A 25789-nucleotide genomic window follows, 5' to 3' on the forward strand; every position below is an offset into this window, starting at 1 on the left:
TGACCAAGTAGGCTTCATCTCAGAGATGCAGAGATGTTCAATATACAAATATGTCCATCAGTGTATTCCATCATATAAACAAACTGAAAGAAAAAAAACTATATATCATTAGATGCTGAAAAAGTCTTCGACAAAATTCAACACCTCTTCATGATAAAGGTCTTGGAGAGAGGAGAGATATAAGGAACATATCTAAATATAATAAAGGCAATATACAGCAAGTCAACAGCCAACCCCAAACTAAATGGAGAGAAACTCAAAATGATTCCACTAAAATCAGGAACAAGACCAGGCTGCCCACACTCTCCCTATATATTCAATATAGTACTTGAAGTTCTAGCTAGAGCAATAAGGCAAAAGAAAAAAAAGGAGATCAAGGGGATACAAATTGGAAACGAAGAAGCCAAACTGTCACTGTTTGCTGATGATATGACAGTGTACATAAGTGACCCCAAAAATTCTACCAGGGAACTCCTATAACCGATAAATACTTTCAGTAATGTAGCAGGATACAAAATTAACTCAAAAAATGAATAGCCCTACAATACACAGATGATAAACACGCTGAGAAAGAAATCAGAGAAATATCACCCTTTACAATAGCCACAAATAACATAAAATATCTTTGGGTAACTCTAATCAAAGAAGTGAAGGACCTGTATGACAAGAAGTTTAAATTTTTGAAGAAAGTAGTCAAAGACATCAGAAAATGGAAAGATCTCTCATGCTCTCAGATAGGTAGGATTAACATAGTAAAAATGGCAAACTTTCCAAAAGCAATATACAGATTCAATGCAATCCCCCAGCAAAATCCCAGAAATATTCTCCACAGATCTCAAAAGAACAGTACTCAACTTATATGGAAAAGCAAAAAACCTAAGATAGCCAAAACAATCCGGTACATAAAGGGACTTCTGAAGGCATCACCATCCCTGACTTCAAACTCTACTATAGAGCTACAGTAATGAAACAGCTTGGTAATCACATTAAAATAGACAGGAAGACCAATGGAATCAGATTGAAGACCCGGATATCAATCTACACACCTATGAGCACCTCATTTTTGACAAAGAAACTAAATTATAAATTGGAAAAAAGAAAGCATCTTCAACAAATGGTGCTGGCATAAATGGATATCATCATGTAGAAGAGTCAAAATAGATACATATCTATCACCATGCACAAAACTCAAGTCCAAGTGGATCAAAGACCTCATCGTAAAATCAACCGTATTGAACCTCATGGAAGAGAAAGTGGGAAGTAGCCTTGAAGGCATTGGCACAGAAGACCACTTCATGAATATAAATTTATTCATAAATAAAAAAATAAATAGCACAGACACTGAGAGAAACAATGAATAAATGGGACCTCTTGAAACTGAGAAGCTTCTATAAAACAAAGTACATGGTCAAAAAGATAAAACGGCAGTCTACAGAGTGAGAAGAGATCCTTGCCAACTTCATGTCTGACAGAAGACTTATCTCCAAAATATACAGAGAACTCAAGAAACTAGAAATCAAAAGAATAAATAATTGAATAAAAAATGGGATACAGACCTAAACAGAGAATGTTTAACAGGGGAATCTCAAATGTCTGAAAGATGCTTAAGGAAATGCTCAGCTATCCTAACTTTCAGAGAAATGCAAATCAAAACAACTCTGTGATACCATCTTACACCTAGCAGAATGGCCAAGATCAAAAACACTGATGACAGCTTATGCTGGAGCGGATATGGATTAAAAGGAACACTCCTCTATTGTTGGTTGGAGCACAAACTTATAAGTCACTTTGGAAATCAGTATGGTGGTTTCTCAGAAAATTAGGAATCAATCTACCTCAAGACCCATCAATACCACTTTTGGGCAAATACCCAAAAGATGCTCAATCATACCATAAGGATGTTAACTCAAGTATGTTCATAGCGGCATTATTCATAATAGTCAGAACTTGGAAATGACTTAGGTAACCCTCAACCTAAGAATGGATAAAGAAAATGCAGTACATTTACACAATGGAGTACTACTCAGCAATAAAAAATAATGACATCTTGAAATGAAAGCAAATGGACAGAACTATAAAGAAATACTGAGTGAGGTAACACAGACCCAGAAAGACAAATATAATATGTGCTCACTTATAAGCAGGTATTGGACATAAAACAAAGTATAGCCATCCTACAGTCTATAAACCTGAGAACCTAGAAAACAAAGAGGACTATAAGAGACATTATATGTAGGAGGAAAAGATAAGAACTCCTGAGTAAATTGGGAACATGAGCGCAGGGGAAAGGTGGAATGGAAGGGAGTGGGAAGGAGGGGGAATGGGAAAAATGTATAGCTCAAAAAAAAAACCCAACAGAAAATGTCAATTAAAAAGGTGATATAGAAAAGCTTCATTATGTTAGGAATGCCTTTAACCCCAACACAGACAGAGACAGAGCAAGCAGATCTCTGTGAGTTTGATTTCAGCCTGATTTATGTTGTAGGCCTAACTAAAAAAAATTAGTAATCATGTATCATTGTTGTGAAAAAGCGCACCACTGTGACATCATCATGCTCTACAGTGATATTACATACAATTCAGCATCGTGGGCTCTAAATCCTGTTATCACACTATAAAACTCTTTTAACTTCACATTTTCAGTTTTGTAATCATAATTCTTTGCAACAATGTAACATTGTAATGCCATTAGGAAATTAAAATTCTCCACTTGGCATTAAAATTCTCCATGGTGATACAAAAATTCTATATTGGGGTATAATAATTCTCCCTTATGACATTGTAATCCTACACTGTGAAATTGACGCCACAGTGGGGCATTGCAGTTCTCCATTGTGACAACATAATGTTCATTGTAGTGTCACAATGCTCAACTGTGTCATCCAAATTTGTTCTTGTGACAATTCCAGATTATGATATCAAAATCTTCCATTGTGACATCATAATGTCTCATTATGACATTACAACTTTCCATTTGATATCAGAATGTCTTACTAACACACCACAATTTTTTTGTGTTACTATAATGCTCTGCTTGGACATTACAGTTCACCGTTGTAGTCTCACAATGCCCAGTTATGAAACCTCAGTTCTACACTGTGACATTGTACTGCTCCTTTAGGATATCACAATTCTACACTGAGACATCACAATTCTTTTTTTTTTGTGATGTGATAATGCTATACTGAGAAATCACATCTCTTTGTTTTGCCATCACAAACTGAATTGCATCAACACAGTGCTCAGTTGTGATTTCGACATGCCCAGGTGTGATAGATAACACAGTGCCCAGCTGTCAAGTGAAAATTAATGAATTTTGACATTCCACTGTTCCGCTGTAAGTCATACTGACCCGTTGTGACATCACAATGCTATACTTTGGCACTCCAACTCCTCAGTGAGATGTCTCATTAGGATACCACAGTACTTCATTGTGGCAATATAATCTTAGAAATGATGTTTGTAAATTATTTTATAGGTGGAAGAGTTCCTTTTTCCCTGCTGGGGCAGAAACCCCTCAGCCTGCACTTGGTGGGATGCTATTGCAACCTTCTTGGCTTTAAAAATCCTACTTTGCCTTGCTTTGGGTCTAAGGGTTCCTTGTGGGAAGAGCCTGCTCTTACCCAAGGCATAAATAAAGAACACTTTATATATTTAATGGGCTTGGTGAATATAGTGATCAGTTACTTTCTTGTGTGATCTGTGACAAATTGCATTTAGGATTCAGCCTCACTCCAGGCTTTTCTGGCCAGTGGGGAGGTTTCAAGGGAAGTTGCCCCCTGAAGATGTTCCAGGTCCCACTTCTCTTGCTAACTCTTGAAAGATCTGACATGATTTAATTGTTCCTGGACACCAAAACAGAATCCTTCTGATCCCCTAGGAGGTAAAAGCCTGCACACCCACTTCAGTTCTGAGTCTGTTTTAAGAAAGGTGTTCCTGATGAAAGGGCCTTATGTAAACTGCCAGTTACAAAAGACCTGGTATCAAAATTGCGTATTATGAGTATGAAAGAGACTTGGTTTTAATTCCTGCCATGAGTGTTTGGGAGACCTAGGTTTTGAGAGGATGGCTGACCAGATTGTAATGTGAAATGACTGGATGCCTTCTGGATAGGTGCTGCACAAGGAATGCCCTTTGTATTGCAGTTGTCTCTTTTTGTTGACTTATGAAGAAATCTGCTGCCCTCACCACCTGTGTTGCCTGAGAGGCGTTTGTCCCTTTCAGGGATTGTATTAACAGTTCCAAAAAACTCTGCAATCTGTGTTTGCCTGTTGTCCATTCTGTTTGCTGTCTGCAGACTCCTTCAGTATCTTCTCCCTTCCTCCCTTACTATAATGAGAATTGTCCAATAACACAAGGTCAATCCAGGATTCCTCCTTTCTGGCTCACTCATCTGCTTGCCTCAGCACTGCAAGTTTTGCTGTTCACACAGAAGGCTGCCTCTTATTTATTGTTGCTCCCTCTGTCCTTTTAATCCTATACTTCACTAAATCATGTAAATCTTTTTAACATGGGAATCACTCCTAAGCTCTCGCTACTTCAATAAATGCTGAAAAACTTTCCTTTGGGGCTTTGGGGATAATTACAGTGTTGCTTTCATAAAAGGAAAACCGCTCACCGTTTATGAGATTAATTGACTCTCCTATGAGGTAGGATGCTTTTCGCCCAAACTGTCTGGTTTAAGGTCATGGAAATCCCAGCACACCCTGACCAGTTCCCTTACATTGATTAATGGTTAACACTTGTCCAAAACTCCCCTGCTTGGCTTAGACTCTATGCTATCAGGAATTATCCTATGGTCTTGTTTTCTAGAAAACCTCTTGCTGCTCCCCGTCAGCTTGGCCCTCTTAATGCTGAAAAACTGGATTCCTTTCCCTCACCTTATAATCTACACCTATCCTTCCCAGCACCCTCTTTCTTTATTCAGTCTTAGACTTCTCTACCAGCCAGACCTCATTCTATCCATCTATTCCATTGATGCTGCATTCGCCTCTGTATGCTGTGAATATTTTATTACCATTGGTTAATAAAGATGCTGCTTTGGCCTGTGGCAGGGCAGAATATAGCCAGGTTGGAAGACATATATAGAGAGAATAGGCAAACTCAGGGAGATGCTATCTAGCTGCTGAAAGAGGAAGACACCATGTAGCTATTCAAGAAGAGAGAGGTAACAAACCATGAGTCTCATGGCAAAATATAATATAATAATAGAAATGGGATAACTTAAGATCTAAGATCTGGCTAGAAATATACCTAAGCTATTGGCCAAGCAGTGTTGTAATTAATATAGTTTCTGTGTGATTATTTGGGTCTGTAGTGGGACCTTGTATGATCAATAGTGTCTTAAAATTCTTAAAACAAAAGGACCCAATATCCCCCTAATCAGAAACAATGATTTGAAATTTACTAAAGAACTGGCAAATGAAATGGCCTAGGAGATGCTGGTTACCCTGACTTCATTCCTCCTTCCTTTTGGAGCTATGACCTCCTTGTAAACAAATGGTTTCTCATGCTTTCTGAGAAATGGCACTTATAATATGCTTTATAGATCAAAGGATTCCTCCTTCCTTGCTGAGAAAAGATGCTTTGAAATAAATAAATAAATAAATAAATAAATAAATAAATAAATAACCAAACCCTTGAGCCTACACCTGGTATGACTTGAATTTACTCTTTTTGACTTTCAAAATCCTATCTTATCTTGCTTTTTGGGAGTGGGGTGATAGTTTTCTGTGGCAGGAGCTGCTTAAATGCAAGACTATCTATATAACTATCTCAATTAATAAGTACATAATTTAGCATCATAATGTTCCATGTTACTCCATAGTGCATCATTGTGACATGATTCTCACAATCCTGCACTGTGGAATATTAATTCCACACTGTGACATCATAATAGGTCACTTCTATATCACAGTAAAGTAACAATGAAACATTTTTATCATCCTTATGCTTCACTGTGAAATAAAATTCCTCTATGTGACAAAATGCCCCATTGAGATATTACAATTCTCCATTCTACCACAGTGCTGAATTGTGATAATAGAGTGCTCGTGTTCAGCTGTGCCTTAGAAAAGCCTTATTGTGATCAAACAGTGTCTAATTGTCATGAAAATCTCCCATTGTGGCATCAAGATGCTCCTGTGTGAATTATGGTGACAATGGTGAATTATGATATCACATTACTCCACTAGAACACCGTAATTCTTCATTATGCTGTGGTTCTCAAAATTTCCATTTTCACATTATAGTGCTCCAATGTGGCATAATTGAGATACCAGAGTTCTTCATTATGACAACAAAATAGTCTAGCGGCATTTTGGTGATCACTGTTTACCCATAATTTTGACAACACAATGCCAAATGTGACAACATAATGTCTTTTAGTGACATAGCAATGCCCCATTGTTATATCATCATTTTTCTTGTAACATTACACTCCCCATTTTGACAACATGATGTGGGAAGGTCATTTGTCAATCTGTTGTTTCATTGGTTAATCAATAAAGAAAACTGCTTAGCCTGATAGGTCAGAAAATTAGGTAGGTGGAGTAGACAGAACAGAATGCTAGGAGAAAGAAGCAGAGTAGAGCAGTCGCCATAGCTCTCCTCTCCAAGATGGATGTAGGTTAAGATCTTATTGGGTAGCCACCATCTCGTGGTACTACACAGATTATTAGATATGGGTTAAGACAAGAAGTGAGAATTAGCCAAGAAGAGGCTAGATACATTGGGCCAGGCAGTGTTTAAAGGAATACAGTTTGTGTTTTGTTATTTCGGGTGAATCTAGCCAGTGCGGGAGCCAGGCAGCAGGAAGCAGCCCGCAGCTCCCCACAGCAACAACACAATGCCACATTGTGATATCACAATGCTCTTTTATGACACAAATATATATATATATATATATATATATATATATATATATATATTATGACACCATAATGTTGCATTTGACACCACAATGATTAGTTTTGCATTTACAATTCACCATTGTGATAAAGTCTATTGTGATATCACAAAGTCTGTTTTGAGATCAGAGTTTACCATTGTGATAATATACTGCCCAATGTGACATCACAGTGCCCATTATCAATCATAATTCTCCATTTTAATATCAAAGTGTCTGATTATGATGTGATAATGCTATACTTTGACAACACTCCATTATAACAACATAATTTTGATTGTTGCATTAAAAAGTCTTTCTGTGACAATTCAATTCCCTGTAAAATATCAGAATTCTCTATTGTGACAACATAAGACCCTGCTGTGATAATACAAAACCCCATTACAGCATTGTAAATATGCATCTTTAAAAATGCCCTTTTGAGACAAGGTCCCTGTAGTTGGACTTTTGTTTGGGTCGCCAACTCCCAAATAATGACACAGAGATGTTAATCATGAAAGCTGGGCCTTAGCTTAGGCTTTCCCCACTAGCACTTATACCTTATTATAACCCATATTTTTATTAGTCTGTGTTCTACCACATGGTCTTTACTTCTTTCCCATTCTGTGTGTCCCACTCATTCTGTGTCTCTGTGGTGTCTCTTCCTCTCTCTGCCATAAAGTCCTGCCCATCTCTTCTGCCTAGCTATTGGCCATTCTGCTTTTGATTACACCAATCACAGCAACACATCTTCGCACAGTGTCTAAGTATTCCACAACAGATTGTTCTACATAGCCTTGCCTGTCTCAGAACTTTCTATGTAGACCAAACTGTCCTTGAACTCACATAGATCTGCTTGACTCTGCCCCCTCACTGCTAGAATTACTTTTCTGTTTATAGAATTACACTCTCTTCAATCTTTCTCTCTCAGAGAGACAGAAAGACAGATACACAAACACACATTTAAGTAGAATTTGTTTTGGTGTGAAAGTATTTCCCAAATTAATAACACATCTCCACGAGGCAAAGAATCCCAGTGCAATGATGATGAAATAGTTAATATACCCAGTCTATCAGTGCAGTCACGGTACAGAACCACCTCTGAGACAGATGTGGAAAGCAAAGAATTGGGGGTTGAATTTTGGCTAAGAGCCCAGGGCCTTACGTGTTCCATCTTGAAGGAACACCTTTCAATGCCACACATCTCCATTACGGTCTTTAAGTCCAGATGTGCTAAATGTAGTCACTTTTATTATTTTCTCTGTGCTCCAGGTATTAAAAAGTTCAGGCAAGGGGAAGACATGAGTGTCCCTCAGAAGCCATGCCCTAATGAGGCCTTTAGATTAGTATACACATAATTAAGTCTATAAAATGCTCCGTGGATACAATGAAGAGAGCTTAGAGGAATGAAAATATATGCCTAGAGACAAGTTGGCTCATGACATCAGACCTTCACTTATTTCTATGACTGACTCTGGAGCAATACTGAGTTTTTTCTACACTGTCCCCTCCCACTCTGTTGTGGTTTTAGTGAGATGTCACTTGCATTCTCAAGTATTTGAATGCTTGGTAGCCCTGTTTGGGGATGCTTTGGAGGTGGGGGCATGCGGAAGGAATTATGTCACTGGAGGCTAGTGTTGAGAGCTTTAACACTTGCTGCCATTTGTGTTTGTTTTCTCTGCTTCCTGTTTGTGATTTGTGAGATGTGAGTTCTCAGTTGCTGCTCAGTTACTATGCCTGATGCTGTTGGCCATGCTTCTTGGCCATGATGGATTCTTATCTCTCTGTAAGCCAAACAAACCCTCCCTTTAATAAGCTGCCTTGGTTATGGTGTCTTATCACAGCAGTAGAAGTGTAGCTAAGACACACTGCCTGAAAAACAGCACCATGTCCTGAGATTTTGGTCAGGAATAGATAATAGGAAGGGAGAGAAAAAGCACTTGAAGGAAGGTAAGGGACTCACTGCTCTGCTGCTGGCTTCCAATCTGGTTCCTGGACTTTAGGATAAATTATCCAGTGGCTCTAACACTGGTCCATCGAAGCTGAGCCATGAGGTGGAATTCCTCCACAGCCCCAAGATGAAGCTAGCATTTCAAATTTCAAAAGTTCCTCATTTTGGTGCCATATAGATGTTCTTTCCCTATGTGAGAATAGTTTTAAATATAGATTGATGCTATAGGTGAGGAGTACAATCAAATCTACATCTGAGAATGTGTGCATGATAGCTCTCCTTGACTTCTGTAATCAAGAAGACAATGACACCCTGGAACATCAGGAGTGCTCACTGTGGAGACCAGACTGAAGCCAGTATCAACGCACCAAACGTTAAACATAAATGAGAAAATGTAAACATATAGTCTTGTCTGCAATGCATAGACATTAGTCTATGTCCAGACAATGGAGACTTTTGTTGTATCTCCTTCTGATACCCTTTAAGGCCTTTGGAGTCTGCCCTGACATCCACTAGATATTTATACCTTAGAGAAAGCACTTGGCCCTTCTAGTTTACATTTATTGTTTTAAACAATTGTCCTTCATCTTTCTGAGACTTTCCATGAAGAAAAAAGTGTTACTGTGCTTTAGTGGTGCTACAGGAATTTCTGGGAAATTGAGTCATTGAGCTGCTTTTCAGCTGGGGAGAGGAAAGTTTATTACAGTGGTTGGCCATGCCCACATAACTCTGTAATAGCGTGGGCCTCCTGCTTTGGGTTCAGCAGCTTTTTATGACTTGGGAAGTATTATTCAGGAAGTGATCAAACAGGAAGTGCAAGTACAAAAGCAGCCATGGTTGGGCAAGGTTAAAACTCCATAACTCTACCTCCTCAGTGTTTTGAGTTCTTAGAGATACTGCAAATGGGACAGGGCAGTGTTTCACCACTGGGGAATTTCTTTGTTTCAACACATGGCAGGTTGGGGATTTTCCACCACATTCTGTCCATTAGAAACATATGTGAAACCATTTTTGTATAATCTGGAAATTCTGCTGAGTCATGTCATTTTGAACCAAGAATTTGATTTGACAAAATGATTATAAACATGTTTTGACTTAAAGGATATTTAAAATTATGTTGTACAAGGAGACAAGTATTTATGAACAGTCTGAACATAGCATGTATTGCCTGCGAACAAAACAAAAACATGCTAAAATGTGCAAAATAATTTTTTCAAAGTCAAACACATGGTGAGCCTGATAAACCATGAGCTGACACACACAAAGAATTGGGAACTGAAATTAGACAGGGTCACTGGGTTGCTGGACTTCTCGAGCCTTTGCATTGATTTCCAGCAGCCAACAGGACTTTGAGACTGGCTACTGAGTGACTGGTTCTGACGATTGTTGAGTGTCCATCGCCACTGTTGAGTTTCCACCTGTCAGTGCTAGTCATTGGCTGACTCATAAAGACCTGGAATTTCCAACAGTACCATCCTCATAGCCTGCTATCACTGAAGTGGATGTGGGTTGAACTTCTCCCAAAATTTCCTCCTGGGAGAGGATACCCCAGTAAATGCCTGCAGTATTTCCTGCCCTCATTTGTCCTTTTTGGGGTGGTTTTTACATAGGGTTATTGTAATCTTTATGATAGTATAGTATCGTAAGGAATGTTTATGTGAATAAATCAAGCAAATCTCACGTGGGAATCCTAGTTGTCAAGCTCACTAGCTGTGCTCTCCATGCCTTCCCTTTTTGGTCAAAACCCCTTACGATCCTTCTGAAGAAATCCTCTAACACTGGTGAAAGACCTGGAGTCTAACCAGTTCCATCCAGTTTGTGATGAAGGAACTTGGAAGATGTATAAAGCTCTACCAAACAAGAGTCAGGCGAATAATAACGAAAGGTCCCACTAGGGGGAGTTAGCCATGGGGTCCATGAGACCCAGGTCTCACCCCAGTAAGTCAAAACCCCTTGGTCTTGTCTTAGGCCTTGATTTATTCTAACAATTGTCTATCATTTTCTCTAAATATCTATCATAGATTTGCATAGAAACAGCATTGTTTTCCTAGGAAGCCATATTTGCCACCCTTCCCAGCTTAGATTGGGTCTACACTTCTTTTATGACTGTCGGGGAGTCTATTTGGCACTGTAGGTTGACTATATTGTTTGCTTAGACTGAGGTCCTCCTTGACTTTGGTTGAAAAGCTATGTTGGACCTGTTGGATGACAAGCATGGGTACCCTGTGGCAGTAGCACCAGTGAGGGCCATCCCCAATAATATTGGGAATAAGATAGATTTTTTCCTTCTCCCAAATATTGGTCTACCTCTGGTTCAAGGAGAATATCTAGGTAGGAAGTAAGGAATACCATCCTGCACCCCGACCCCATTCCCCACTCACACGCTCAACAGGTATATACTCTATCAGTACAAGTAAAGTATGCATCATTCAGGGCCTTAATTCTAGGTGCCAGAAGGTTATCTTCTCCTGTGTTCAAGATAAAGTCCATTGTTTGGCCGCTGATATATTTTAACCATGGGCTCCTGTGAGCCAATCCCAATTGAGCCTGGTCACTCTCATTCTGAGTCTGTTTCCCAGGGTACAGTAATTCCCAAGGAAGACTTGTTTCCTTGGGGTTACAGTTGGGCCTCTTTTCTTTTCTCTTGGTATTTGCCTCCCTTGCCCCCTGGTGTGTACTCTTTTGGGGGTAATCATTCTTTCAGTATCCCTTTTTCTTGCATAGGCAATTGGACCCTGTCTAATGGACTTCTTTTGGGTGTCTGGGTGCCTGAATTTTCCCAGGCCCGCAATGTAAGAGCCATATATTTTGCCTTTTCCCCTAGGCCATATTTTTTTTCTTTGTCTTTGCAGCCTCTTCTCCGTTAACAAACTCTTTGATGATGAGTCCATGGGCTGATTCATCCCCACAACCCTCTAGCTTTTAGAATTTCCTGCACAATCCCACCCTGAGTGTTAGACAAAAGCAGTGTTGACCATTGGTGCTTGAAAGAGGTATACCTCGTGTAAGCATACCAGAGTGGTACATAGACTTGGTTCCCAGAATTCCTGGACTCTTCACGGCACTGGGAAACTTCTCCAGTTTTGGCCAGGTTTGCTTCTCAGGAGTTGCAGTCTAAACTGCCTCGAGGACAGGTTGCCTCATTCTGAGAAGGGCCTGGAGGACCCCAGGTGTGTTGAGATGGCGTTAGAATGCTCATCAGGTAGAATGGTGTTGGCAGATTGCTTCAGGTTATTAGTGGAATTGTGCAGGGGTGCTTGAGGGATCAGCCAGGCATCTGAGGTTAAAAGGGTAGAGGTTAAAAGCACAGTCAGGAGCTGTAAGAAGTTCCCAATAGACTGGGTAGTTGTACACAATGGTGGTTAGAAAGTTGATCTTTTGGCTGTTCTCTGAGTTACCTTCAATTACCGGAGGTGAGAACCCATTCAGGTTAAGCCATCTCAGCTGTACCATAGACTGGTGCCCACTTAGACTCCGGAGCCTTAGAACTGTGGAGCCGTCATCTTCATTCTCACAGTCACACTCATTTATCCAGAGTTTAAACAGTTTAATTCCTAGTTATTCACACTGAATTCCTGTTCTAGCTAGAAATCCAGAGCCCGAGTTACCTTGGCTGAGACGGAAAAATGACTCCCTGAGTGTGGGCCTTACTCAACTGAGGTGTGTGTGTGTGTGGCGGGGTGGGTAGGTGGCGGTGCATTCTTGCAGGAGCTTCTGAAACGATGCTGGATTTTCAGAGAAACTTAGTAAGCCATTTTTTTTTTAAGTTGATGAGAGGAAAGTTTATTGAAGCCATGGGTTCCATCCAGATCTTTCTATGATGTCACTGGCATCATTCTTGTGCTCATGTTCAGCAGGTTTTTTGGAGAGCAGAACCGCTCCCCTCCAAAAACCCAGTAAGTACAGTATGAAAGCAGGTATGCGGCAGTACATGACGTGGCTGGGCAGGATTAAAATGATGTTACCCTACCCTCACAGCCTTGAGTTCCTGGAGACACTATGGGTAGAGCGGGGCGATTCTGCAGAACTGTGCCAATGCCTGGTGCTTTGGGGATTTTTCCACCACAGTGGTTAGTACTCTTTAAATAATTTGACAATGTAAACTGTCAGTGAATGACTCTGATTTGTGTTTTCTCACACACAATCTTTATCAGATTTATAAAGAGAGATTTCATCCCCCACTCTCAGCTCTGCAGTCAGGCTTCTCGTGGGCAATGGAGTAGTTTTTCTTTCTCCATTGCTTGACCTTGACAGTGACCTTGAGGGATGCTGTGGGGTACTAGAAACCAGCAGGTTCAGAACAGTGTTTGCAGGAGGGAAGAGCACACTCAGAATTGTCAGGAGTTCCATGCAAGATTTTTGTTTTACTTTTTCATAGTTTTCAGCCCTTACTCCACAGAGAATTCTTCTGTACTGTGAAAGTGGATAACATTTCTCAGGAGTATAGTGAAGTCTCCTTTCCTTCCGTGTCTACTTTATCAGTCATGTAAACTGATGAACCCCTACTTTTCATTTCCATCCAGGAGAGATGCTAGAATACCTGTGGAATGGACATTTTAAGATGTAAGCAGGCATCAGGATAGCCAGGAGTTGATGCATATTTGAGAATTGAGCTGAGAATGCGTTGGACTTTTCATTCAGAATGTTTGCCAAGATGTAAGAATGCCAAGATCTCAGGATTCTTCCAGAAAACCATGATATATGAAGATGTTTCAAGCTTTAAGACTAATAAAAACATTGTAGTGATGTTTTGTTTGTATTTTAATAAATAAAGTTTGCCTGAAGTTCAGGGAGTCACACTGATCAGCCTTGCAGACCAGGCAGTGGTGACACACACCTTTAATCCCAGGAGCCACACTTGTTTGCCATAGAACGGGGCAGTAGTGGTACATGCCTTTAATCCCAGCCCTAGAGAGGAATATAAGACAGGAGGAGACAGCTCTTATATAGTCTCATTCTTAGATGCCTGGAGGCAGGGTCACCATTGCGGACTGAGACAGAGGTAAGAACCAGTGGCTAGCTGTTTTGTTTTTCTGACTTTCAGGATGAACCCCAATTTCTGTCTCTGGGTTTTATTAATCATGCTACATAACATTTTATCAAATTAATTCACACTATTAAATAAATATACTTTCAGTTTTTCTTTTTCTTCATATTTAGTTATTTATTGGTGACTTAAAAATGATGCATATACTACAAAATTCAAAATGGTCAGGTGTTTGTCATATCTTTACATTCCTGGCACTTAGGAGGCTGAGAGAGGAGCATGGAGAATTTAAGGCTACTCATGAGTGCTGAGTGACAGCTTGCTCCAAAAGATAAAAAATTATGAAGAAAGTGGGTACATGTTGTCCTTGGCTATATCTTGGGTACTCATTGTATGTTAAGAGAGAAAATTCACATTTTGCAAGAAAGATCATAGTGTGCTAGTTTCTGAGAATTTAAAAACTTTCTCACTTGCATTAAAAATGATGTCACATGAATGTGCCACGACAGCCCTCCCCCCCGCCAAAAAAAGAAAGAAAACAAAAAGGAAGAAATAAAGAAAATGAAATCCAAGGCAATGCTATTTAATTTTCTGCAGACGTCACCACTGTTGTGATACTACAGGGATGGGCAAGTCCCATTCTTTCCCTTGTTTCAATGATTTTGTTTCAGTCAACCACACTAAACACACTAGATGATTCCAAGTTTTTTTGGCAATTAAATCATTATGATAACTATTTTAGAATAGTAATAATTCACTCATCAATAGCCGTAAGAAAAATAATATAAAATATGACTGAAGAAATTTTAGAAGGATTTTAAAAGTCAGTTAAGAAAGTTCAGTTAAGAAAGATTTTATAAGGTCAAATGTGATTATCTCATTTTCTTTTTGTGCTGAGAAATGCTCTGGGAATAGAGCAGATGAACAGTGAATATTTGTGTATGGATTCATAAGTGTGGTTGCAGTTTAGAATTTCCTTCCAAACAGAGCCTACACGGTGGTGAGGAAATGGAAAAGGTTTATTGGAATATGGGTAATAACTGGGGAAAAGATTTCTAATCAGTTTTTTTAAACTTCAGAACAAAAATTAGATTATTTTTTAAGAATCTCTGAAGGACTTTTAGTATAAAGCAAAAGAAAACTTGAAAATTTTCTCTTCACCTGGGCCAGACATTGTTGTGTGAAGAGAACAGGTGGACGAGAGTAAACACTTGGCATGTATGAATGACTATTTCACAAGATCACTGTTTTTATAGTTTTTCAAAGCCTCACATCAGGCATTCTGACCTGAAAACTTCAGGTTTCACACCTGAGCTCCACTAGTCTCTCAGTAGATCTCCCTGGTGTTTACCTGCGAGTGGGATATGGAGCTTCCTTCTAGCCATGACAGGACCACACTTGGTAATTGCTCTAGGAGGCAAAATACCAGTGATAATGGGGAGTTTTCCGCTGTAGACATACCCTTGAAGAACACATTTCTTTTCTATTTCTGTGTTTTGAGAACTGAGAAAGATTGAGGCAAGCAGAAAGCTGCTCCATCTATGTGTCACCAATGGTAATGTATAGTGGTATAATACTTGTGTTTTAATAAATAAAGCTTGCCTAAAGATCAGAGGACAAAGCAGCCACACTAATCAGCCACAGTGGTAGCACACACCTTTAATCCCAGCACCCATACTAGTTAGCCATAGAGGCTGGGTGCTGGTGATGCATGCCTTTAATCCCAACACTAGAGAGGAATATACGGTGGGAAGAGACAGGTCTCAGGCCCAGTCTCAGTCTGAAGATTCAGGGAGGCAGGGTCACCCATTTCAGTCTGAGGTAGAGGTAAGAGCTAGTGACAGTCACTTTGCTTTTCTGATCTTCATCTTGAACCCCAATATCTGTTTCTGTATTTTTATTATTTGTGGTACACTGGAACCCAATATTTGGGGTACAAATTCACAAAATATGTGACTTTACATGAGCCAGAACTACTCACAGCTGGAATCACTGCCCTACCGGCTAGATTTGTCTTTCTTATCTCTTGGCAGGCTCTCTTTGGACCCCTTTCTTGGGCTGCTACCAAACTAGGTACCTGCGTTGAAATCCAGTCAGGCTTTTACTTCTATGCAGCAGCAGTAAACCTCACATTTTCATCAACATTGGTGGCAGACTTGGTAAGAAAATTGGGAATTAAGGGAGGAATTAGTTAAAAGTGTTTTTTCCCCACATTAAAAAAATGGGAAACATTATTACAATGGAGGGATTTGGGTCTCTATATGAAAATACCCTTTACAGTTTGAAAATGGAGTGACAAATTGAGAGGATAACTAATTGAGATGGTATTCATGTAATCTCAATTGTAAACGTCACTTTTATCATTTTTATTGTATCACTAAAATAGTTGGTTGATCTGAGTGCCAAGATATAACCTTGGAAAAACTTAATGAAACAGATCCCAAAGATATTAAAATCCAGATAGAGGAATATAAGGGAGAAACAATTTCCAACTGTATTATAAAAATAGAGAGGAACAGGCTAAGGTTTTCAGATAACTAACTTTAACATCTTCAGTAACCTTACAGGAATTGCCAAATGATAGAGTAAGAGCTGAATGGACTTCTGTGCCAATGTTAGATCTAAGGAGATTCAAGGAAGCAATAGTCTCATATGGCATGCAAATGTTAAACTCGTGGTCAGTTTGTAATAGAATTATCCCTAAAGAATGGATAGACTTGGTTAAAGCTGTTTTAGGGCCTGGTCCACAATTATAATGTAGTACCTGGTTCAGAGAAAAAGACTATTGAACAATTGAGTACAGCCAGAAATATGGAAATCTCCCAAGATCAACTTCTTGGAGAAGGAGATTATGCTACTGTAGAAAGGCAATCCCTATGTGATGGTCACATCCTGGCTTTATGCTGAGCAGCAGCTTTGAATACTTGGGGACAGAAGTGAAGAAGTAGGAAAGGAGATTGAATTATTTACTAAAATGATTCAATACAGGTCTTAAAAGAAACCTTCACAGATTTCTTACGAAAATTTGTTTCAGCAGTAAAGAGAATGATATCAAACTCAGAAGTTAGACAAATAATGATTGACTCTCTGGCTTTTGAAAATGTTAATTCTCAATACAAAAGGAGAATAAGGCCATTAAGAGAAGTTCAGCACCCTTGGAGGGTTGGATCCAAGATACAATCAACATTGAATCTTATGACTATGATGACACTTGTATAGGAGAAGTGATTTCCATAAGATTGAGGAAATATCTAAATATCAAGTATTTTTATTGTGTCAATCAAAGTCACCTTTAAAGGGTATATAAACAGGATGTTCCTAAAACAATGTTTTTTCTCCCCTAAGAATAATCCAAACAGAATCCCCCTCCTTTCTGGATTATTCAGAAAGTGTGGCAAATGAAGGCATTGGACTACTGAATGTAGATCAACAAGAAATATTCAAGATAACCCTTTGCCATAGAGAAACTCCTTGGGGGGGGGCTTTTCACAGGTCCCTATGCTAAATCTGGTTCAGCTATTTCCTGCCATTTATAAACTCTTTCCCAGGGCAATTAAAAAACCTAATGCCTATTTAAGAAACCATTCTGCATTGGTAATAAAATAGCTATAGAAGAGAGAACAAAAAATTCAGGAGAAACCAGAAAGTGAGCATTTTGGCAAACTTCTATAAATGAACAATGACCAAAATTAAAAATACAAATAGATAGCATTGTCATTGAAGGTCTGGTAGGCACAGGTACTGATGTAACAATAATTTCATCAGAATCTTGGTGTCCAAATTGGTCTCTTCAGGACATAAATGTTCAGCTTTTAGGGATTGGAACTTTGTCACAAGCAAGGCAGAACATAAGATGTGTTGAATGTATAAGGCCAGAAGTACAGAGGAAAATTAAAGCTATAGTGGCTAAAATAGCAATGAACTTGTAGGAACATGATTTGTTACAACATAGGAATACTCAGATTAACATTCCCAGAATCTTAGAAACAAACAGTAAATTAACATATATTTCTGAAAAAAATAATAGAAGGTATTATACAGAAAAGTCACTGACCATTCAGGTTGTACAAGAACAGGGCACAACAGCTGCTGATTTGGTGCAGGACAACTCTATATTCTGTCACTTATATTTTAAATAAAAGCATATTGGCCAATAGCCAGACAGGAAGTAGAGGTGGGGCAATGAGAACAGGAGAATTCTGGGAAGAAGAAAGCTCTTTCTGCATTCCTGCCCAGATCACCAAAGAAGCAGGATGTGAGCTGCTTTGCCGAAAAAGGTACTGAGCCATGTGGCTAACATAGATAGGAATAATGGGTTAATATAAGTTATAAGAGATAATACAAAGCCTGAGCTAATGGGTCAATCAGTTTATGATTAATGTAGACTTCTGTGTATTTTCTTTGGGATCTAAAGACTGTGGGAACTGGGCAGGACAGAAACCCCAACAAGGTGCTCCTCATGTTACACTAATCTTTCAAATGCACCAACAGCCCTACCTTTAAAATGGTTGACAGGCAAGCCTGTATGGGTTGTGCAATGGCCTTTAACAATAAACTACAGGTTTAGAACAACTGGTACAGGAGCAACTAAATTCTCACCATATTTAAGAATCAATTAGCCCTTGGAATTCTTCTCTATTTGTTAAAAAGAAATCTGGAAAATGGAGAATAGTAACAAATCTAATAGCTGTTGATAAGGTGATTCAGCCAATGGGATCTCTACAGTCTGGAAGTCCTTTGCCCTCTCTGTTGCCTAAAGGATGGCCTCTTATAGTTATTGATTTAAAATATTGTTTCTTCACTATACTTTTACAAAGAAAAAGACAGGGAAAACTTTGCCTTCACAGTGTCTACTTATAATTCTCAGCTTGCTAAGAGATAGCAATGGAAGGTTCTCCCATAAAGAATATTAAATAGCTTCACCTTTTGCCAATATTTTGTAAGTCAGGCATTGGAATATAAACAATTTACTGAATCTATAGTTTGCCATTACCTGCATGACATTTTACTGTCTGATTCAAATATGGATACTTTAGAAAAAAATGTTTGAAGAAGTAAAGAAAATTTTACCTTGTTGGGGCTTACAAATTGCTCTTGAAATAAAACACAATTATTTAGGTTATAAAATAGGTTTACAAAAAAATTAAACCCCCAAAGTTGCAAATTAAGAGAGATCAATTGCAGCCTCTTAATGACTTCCAAAGATTTCTAGGAAACATTTCCCATCTATGGTGAAGTATTGAGAAAAAACTGATAAACTGATTAATTTAAACAAAACCTTAGATGGTAACAAGGGCATAAATAGTCCCAGAGAATTATCAGTTGAATCTGAGAAAGAATTGGCTTTGATTAAAAAGAAGTAACAGAAGGCACATGTGGATTCTGTGGATCTGAATCTTAACTACATTCTGTTCATATTAACCTCCAAACATTCCCATACAGAAATTTTAATGCAGAGGAAATATATTATCTTAGAATGGATCTTTTTACCATGTAAATTGACTAAAAAATTAAAAACTTATGTGGAAAAACTCTCGGAGTTAATTCTAAATTAAAATAGAGACTTTGTCAATTAACAGGAATAGATGCAGCAGAAATTATAATACCTTTTAATAATGATGAAATTGTCAAATTATCAGCAGAAAGTGAGTCCTGGCAATGAGCTTGTAGTGTTTTTTTTTTGGGGGGGGGGAGAAATTAGCAAGAAATATCTCAAAAACAAGAGAATTGAAAGGATAAAGAGAACTAACTAGATCCTTCCTTGCATTGTGTTGGACACATCAATAGCTGGATTCCCTATATCGTATACTGATGCAAATGAATCAGGAAAGGTAGGTTACAAGTCAGAATATTTAATTAACGTGGAACAAAGCCCTTATGGTTCTATCCAAAAGTCAGAATTATATGATATTTTCATGTCACTAGGGAATTTAAAGAATCTCTCAACAGAGTTACTGATTTGCAAAGAGTTGCTTTGCATATTGAAACTTCTGAATTTATACCAAATGACAGTATTGACTTTATTATTTATTCAGTTACAAGCTACAATCAGGAATAGGAATCATCATATATATATATATATATATATATATATATATATATATATATATATATATCACATTCCTTCCCATACGGGACTACCAGGTTCTGTAGCACAAGGTAATGCAGAAATTGACTATTAATTGTAAATGTGCTGAAGCCCTCACAATTTCATAAAAAAGCATGTCAATAGCAAAGATTTACAAAAGGACTTTTTTATCATGTGGCAATAAGCCAAGGAAATGTAAAGAAATATTTGAATCATGATTAATAAAAACTCAGAGAGAGAAATTGGGTTCAACCTGATGGTCAGATAAAGCAAAACATCCAACCACTGGCTCATTCCTTGACCTCAGTCCAAAATGGCAATCCTGTCTCCAGAAATCTCAGAATGAGAGTGAGAGCTGTCTCTTCTTGCTTTCTAATTCTCTCTAGGGCTAGGGTTAAAGGCATGCACCTTCCAGTTTCTATGGCAGACTAATGTGGCTACTAAGATTAAAGGTGTGTGTTCTTTCATCCTATTTGGTAAGGCTGGCCAGTGTGGCTGTTTTACTCTTTGAACTTCAGGCAAAGTTTTATTTATTAAAATATAAATGAAATATCACTATAAATGTCATACATGTTCTTTATACAACCAAATAGAACTACCTGTAGGAAATAATCCAAAGAGTACTCAAAAAAATGAAATCTGGTATATGGATGTGTTCCATTTTGTAGAATTTGGAAGACTAAAATATTTACACTATCCCATTGATACATATTCAAGTTTTCAATAGGCAACTGTTTTGTGTTTGGAAATGCTGATTCCACAATTACACATTTGCTAGAAATTATGGCCATCATAGATATATCTATACAAATAAAAACAATGTTCCAGGCTATGTCTCTAAGAAAATGAAACAGTTTTTGCTGATTATAATATAAAGTATATTATAGGTATAGCACACAATCCTGTAGGGCAGATAATTACAGAAAGATCAAATCAAACTCTGGTGCGGTACAATTGTATTCTGTCAATTATGTTTTAAATAAATGCTGATTGGCCAGTGATCAAGCAGGAAGTAGAGGCGGGACAACCAGACAGGAAGTAGAGGCAGGGCAATGAGAACAGGAGTATTCTGAGAAGTAGGAAGCTCTTCCTGCAGTCCTTCTCAGACCACCAAAGAAGCAGGATGTGACCTGCCCTGCCAAAAAAGGTACCGATCCATGTGGCTAACTAAGAATAATGGATTAATATAAGTTATAAGAGCTAATACAAAACCTGAGCTAATGGGCCAATCAGTTTATAACCTAATGTAGACTCTGTGTAATTTTCTTTGAAGGCTTACCAGCTGTGGGAATTGGGCAGGACATAAACCCCAACAAGCCGGCCCTTGTGTTACAAAACTCTAAAGATATGTTAAATAAACAGAAAAAGATGATGAAAAGTCCCAGAAAAAGATTGCATAATGCTTTATTAACTTGAGACAAATCCTTCACTTTTCCATTATGCAGAGACTGAACAAATGATACAACTACCTCTCCCAGGACTTGGCAATTAACCTATTTTTTTTTCAGGATCCCCTAAAGATACTACTGCCCTCAGACAATAAGAAATAATTTTAAGGACATGAGGCCCACATTTTTAAGAGGTGAAGTGGGTGTTTTCCTAGTTTTTTGCTGAGTTATAGAATTTGTTTAGGGCAACTGGTTATGAGTTGTTATAGGCAAATGGTCAGGGAAAAATTAATCAAAGGAAATTAGATTCAAGGTTCTTGAATCAACAATAAAATCATTTACATTTCAATAATAACTTTAAATGTTAATGATCTCAATCCTATAATCAAAAGATATAGACAGATTGAATGGCTCAAGAAGCAAAATCCATCTATCTGCTTCCAAAAAGAAACACATCTTAGTTTTAAAGATAAGAACCACCTTAGAGTAAAAGGGTGGACTAAAGTACTTCAATCAAAAGGGTCCAGAAATCAATCTGGTGTTATTATTCTAACATCTGACAAAATAGACTCTGACTAAAACTAATTGGAAGAGATAAAGTACATTTCAATATAATGAAAGGAACAGTTAATGAAGGAGACATTACTAACCTAAAAAACAACAATCTATTAAAAGTAGGTGATTTTATTTTATTTATTTATTTATTTTTTAATTTATTTATTTATTAAAGATTTCTGTCTCTTCCCCACCACCGCCTCCCATTTCCCTCCCCCTCCCCGAATTAAGTCCCCCCCCCCAGCCCGAAAAGCAATCAGGGTTCCCTGTCCTGTGGGAAGTCCAAGGAACCCCCACCTCCATCCAGGTCTAGTAAGTTGAGCATCCAAACTGCCTAGGCTCCCACAAAGCCAGTGCGTGCAGTAGGATCAGAAACCCATTGCCATGGTTCTTGAGTTCTCAGTAGTCTTCATTGTCCGCTATGTTCAGAGAGTCCGGTTTTATCCCAGGCTTTTCCAGACCCAGGCCAGCTGGTCTTGGTGAGTTCCCAGTAGAACATCCCCATTGTCTCAGTGTGTGGGTGCACCCCTCGCGGTCCTGAGTTCCTTGCTCGTGTTCTCTCTCCTTCTGCTCCTGATTTGGACCTTGAGATTTCAGTCCTGTGCTCCAATGTTGGTCTCTGTCTCTGTCTCCTTTCATTGCTTGCTGAAGGTTAATATTCAGGAGGATGCCTATATGTTTTTCTTTGGGAAATGCAAATCAAGACAACTTTAAGATACCATCTTACACCTGTCAGAATGGCTAAAATAAAAAACACCAATGATAGCCTTTGTTGGAGAGGTTGTGGAGAAAGGGGTACACTCATCCATTGCTGGTGGGAATGCAAACTTGTGCAACCACTTTGGAAAGCAGTATGGCGGTTTCTCAGGAAATTCGGGATCAACTTACCCCTGGACCCAGCAATACCACTCTTGGGAATATACCAAAGAGAGGCCTTATCATACAACAAAAGTATATGCTCTACGATGTTCATAGCAGCATTGTTTTTGATAGCCAGAACCTGGAATCAACCTAGATGCCCTTCAATGGAAGAATGGATGAAGAAAGTATGGAATTTATACATATTAGAGTACTACTCAGCAATAAAAACCAAGGACTTCTTGAATTTTGCATGCAAATGGATGGAAATAGAAAACACTATCCTGAGTGAGGTAAGCCAGACCCAAAAAGAGGAACATGGGATGTGCTCACTCATATTTGGTTTCTAGCCATAAACCAAGGACATTGAGCCTATAATTAGTGATCCTAGAGAAGCTAAATAAGGAGAACCCAAAGAAAAGTAGGTGATTTTAACACCCTATCTTAGACAGAAATAAACAGAAAAACATCAGAATTAACCAACATCATACATCAAAAGGACTTAACAACTTGGGAGTTTGAAGTAGGTGTATCTCTGAGAGTTAGAGATTAGCCTGGCCTACAAAGTATCAGGAAACCCTTGAAAGCTACATATAAAAAAACCTGTCTCAAAAAACCAAAAAAAGGAAGAAGAAGAAAAAATAAAAAGAAAGAGAAAAAGGAAAAAAAGAAAAGTTTCTTTGGTTGTTCAGAAGATCTTTATTTTCATGAAGTCCCACTTGTCAGTTGGTTGCCTTTCATGTTGGGGAAAAAGGAGTCCTATTCACAAAGTCCTTTCCTATATCCATATCATGTCGGGTACCACAAATGTTTCAGTCAAGCATTTTCAGAGATTCAAGTTTAGGTCTTTAATCTACTTGGAATTAATTTTTGTGCAACACAATAAATACATGTGTATTTTCATTCTTTTGCAAATGGACATCCAGTTTTCCCAAAACCATTTGTTGAAGATAAATTCTTTTGTTCCAGAGCATGTTTTGGCAATTTTGTCAAATATTAAGTTGCTGAAGTTCCATGTACGCATGTGTAAGTCTTTAATTTTGTTCTATTAGTCTATGTTCTGTTTTGGTGCCAGTACCATCTTGTTTTTATTACTAGGTTTCTGGAATATGTCTTAAAAACTGGAATTATGATTTCTCCAGCACTGTCTTTTTTTGCTTAGGATTGTTTGGTTACTCAGGTTCTTTTGTGGTTCCATAAAAAAATTTAGGATGGTTTTCCTATTTCTGTAAAGAGTAAGATGGAAATTTTGATTGGTATAGTACTGACTTTTTGGCAGAAAGATCATTTTCACAGTGTTAATTCTAGCAATCCATGAGCATGGGCTATCTTTCATTTTCTAGTGTCTTTCTCTGTATCTTTCTTTTGAGGGTTAAAGTTTTCATTATAGATGTCATTTGCTTCCATGTGAGGCTTATTCCACATATTTTCATTCCTTTGAAGTTACTGTGAATGTCAGTGTGATTATTTAATCTCCTCTGTATATTTTATTGTTGGTATTTTGGTTTTTGCATGTTGATTCTGTTTGCTGCCTCAGTGCTGAATTTATTGTTTCTAGAAAATTTCTGAGAAATTGGGGGATCTTTAATGTATAATAATGTCCCCTGCAAGTAGGGAGAGTCTGACTTCTCCTTTCCCTTCTTGTTTCCCTTTAATTTCCTTTTCTTGCCTTATTATTTCAGCTTATCCTTAGAGCACAGTGCTGAAAAGGAGTGGAGATAATGGGTATCCCTGCCTTGTATGCGGCTTTGGTAGAATTGCTTCAAGATTTTCTGTGTTTAGAGCCATGTTAGCTGTGGGTTTCTTTTGTCTTTAAGTCCATTTATGTGGCTTACTACATTTATATCCTTGTATATGTAGAACCATCTCTGTATTTTAGGGATAAAGCCAGCTTGTTCATGGTGTATACTTTTTTTGATGCCTGTATTTTGTTTGCAAGTGTTTTATTGAGCCCTTTTGAGTCTATGTTCATCAAGATTATTGACCAGTAATTTTCCTTTTTCTGTTTTATCATTACCTTGTATTAGTATTAATATGGACCTTGTAGAAGTAGTTTGGAAATACTTCTATTTATTTTTCATCTCTCTCTCTCTCTCTCTCTCTCTCTCTCTCTCTCTCTCTCTCTCTCTCTCTCTCTCTCTTTCTTCTCTCTCTTTATTTCTCCCCCCTCCATTCCTTCCTCCATTTTTCTCTCTTTTTCTTTTTCTTTCTTTGAGAAAGACTGGCTATTGATCTTTGAAAGTCTGTTTGAATTCTTCTGTGAAAGAAGATTTGTTTGTTGTTTTGTTTTAGCTGAAAGGCTTTTAATTACTATTTCAGTCTCATCTTTTTTATAGATTGTTTTGTTAGGTTGCTGATTTCTTGTTCTAATTTTGATTGCTTGGCTGAATTGAAAAAAAACCTTATATATCTGTTTAATGGAGAACAGGTTTAAAAAATATCCTCATAATATTCTGAGTTTCTTTATGTCTATTGTAATGTTTCCCTGTTCATTTCTGAGTTTTTTTATTTGGGTACCTCATTCTTTATTTTAGTTAGTTGGGCCAAAGTTCTTTCAATTTTGCCTGAGGCCATTAATTTTTAAATTATCATTGAAACATGGTGTTAGTTCTGGAGATCATGTTGGTGATATTTGGTGTTTTTCTTCTTAGTGGTACTTTGTGTTTTAATAATTATGACTCATATTTCTTTCCATAGTCTCTTTGTTATCCTTATTCCTCTATTCAGCCTGAAATAATAACGCTTCTTATATTTTCCTTAGATTTGGTTTATTAGAAATAAATTTTAGAGGTTGTTTATGTTATATAAAAATAGTCTGTCTCCTTAAATAATATCTGTAATTTTGCTGGGTGTATTGTTTTAGGTTGACTGTCATAGTCCTTTAGGACTTAAAACATACTGCCCCAGGCTCTTCTGTCTTTGAATATTTACATTGAGAAATCAACTGTTATTTTTATGGATTATCCTTTATTTGTGAATTGCAGTTTTTCTCTTGAAGCTTTCAATATACTTTTTTTTTGTTTTATATACTTAGTCTTTTAATTATGAGATGCCATGGAGATTTTCTTTTCTAGTT

This window comes from Microtus pennsylvanicus, chromosome 8, assembly GCF_037038515.1.
Source record: "Microtus pennsylvanicus isolate mMicPen1 chromosome 8, mMicPen1.hap1, whole genome shotgun sequence".
Classification (NCBI taxonomy): domain Eukaryota; kingdom Metazoa; phylum Chordata; class Mammalia; order Rodentia; family Cricetidae; genus Microtus; species Microtus pennsylvanicus.